The following is a 1,499-nucleotide window of genomic DNA, read 5'->3' on the forward strand; positions in this document are numbered from 1 at the left end:
ATTGCTGCCATGTCATCCGTAATGGAATTCACCGCCCCTCGATTCATGTCATTCCTTGGGTTGTGATATTCTCTAGAATGCTTAGAGAATTCTTTAATTAAAGCCTTTATCACCGGGGGTGCTTTCTTTGTGAGTGGTCCTTGCGAATCAAGGAGTTGCCTAGTTGTCACATTTAATCCATCATAGAAAATGGGGACTTCTTGTTGGCTGTTTAGATCGTGATGTGGGCAATTCCTTAGTAAGCCTTTGTACCTTTCCCACGCCTCATATAGTGACTCTCCAGCTTGTTGTTCAAAATTAGCTATGGCTTTCTTCAACTTGGCTATTTTTTAAGGCGGGCAAAACTGGTCTATGAATTCTTCTTTCATTTTAGCCCATGTAGTGATGGATCCTGGGGGAATTGATTTCAGCCAATCCTTTGCAGCTCCCTTGAATGTGACAGGTAGCATACGAAGCAAGACAGTGTCGCGAGCCACATTAGGGACATTGAAGTAGTCGGCTATGTCATTGACTTCGTCAAGATGCTTGTATGCGTCTTCATGATCCTTCCCGTAGAATGGAATCTCCTTAAGTTGAGCAAGTATGTGGCCTTTAAGTTCAAAGGTGGCAGTTGCGGGAATCGCGGGTTGCACGAGTCCTGGGCCGGTGTCGTCACACATCCTTTTCTTCCATTCACCCATGGGAACTTCATCGATGTTCTCCATGGTGTTTGCTAGTTCGCCTTCTATGTCGCTTCCTCCTTCGGATTCGCTTTCTTCTTTTTCGGATTCGTAAACAATATAATCCTTATTCGGGTCCCCGTCCGCCTCTGAAAATATGATGGATTCTCCTACTTTCTTGCTCTTTTTCTTACTAAAAACAGCTTTTAGATTCTTCAACGGTGAATTCCTCGATGTTACGGTTTCTCCTACGTTCTTGCCTTTGTTTTTCCTCAAGGTTGCTTCCGGGTCTTCAAGCGGTGGGATCAAAGGTGTACCTCCTCCCCTGGTTATAAACGAACTGTAAACAAAACAGAAAACACGCGTAAAAAGAACAAAAATAAAATAAAAACGAAACTGAGTTTCAGCGATGGACTCGTCGAGTAGCTTCGATTGCACTCGGCGAGCTCAAGGCTAAAACTGAAAAAAAATCAAATAAAAATTCTAACAAATCAGAGAAAATTAAAACTAAACCTAATACCTGTGAGAACAAGATCTATGCGCAGGGACAAGGTTTGAGAACTCAAACCTTGAGTGAATGCTTGAGATCAATGTCTGCTTGATAATGCATATTCAAGTATAGACTGGAAAGACCAGTCAAGTCTTAGATGATCAGTTCAACAAATGATCAAGACATTAATTGAGAACAAGTAGATAATGATCAAGGTAAAGTTAATAAATGAAGAACAAGAATAATGTTTTTAATGTGATAAGAGTAAATGCCAAAAGTGAGTGAAATATCCGTAGTTGACTTGTATTGAAAGCTCCTATTTAAAGGAGAGAATGTTACAACGAATTAAC

General features: G+C 40.8%; 1 non-coding gene across 1 annotated transcript; it reads left to right on the plus strand.

Annotated features, from left to right (window-relative positions):
- The first annotated feature begins 213 nt into the window (after positions 1–213).
- Positions 214–320, plus strand: LOC145110357 (small nucleolar RNA R71). Its single transcript, XR_013709738.1, has one exon. It is a non-coding gene; the product is annotated as a small nucleolar RNA R71 (small nucleolar RNA).
- The last annotated feature ends 1,179 nt before the right edge of the window (positions 321–1,499 follow it).

Source organism: Lactuca virosa, chromosome 4 (genome assembly GCF_052849685.1).
Source record: "Lactuca virosa cultivar CGN04683 chromosome 4, Lactuca_virosa_CGN04683_v6, whole genome shotgun sequence".
Lineage (NCBI taxonomy): Eukaryota > Viridiplantae > Streptophyta > Magnoliopsida > Asterales > Asteraceae > Lactuca > Lactuca virosa.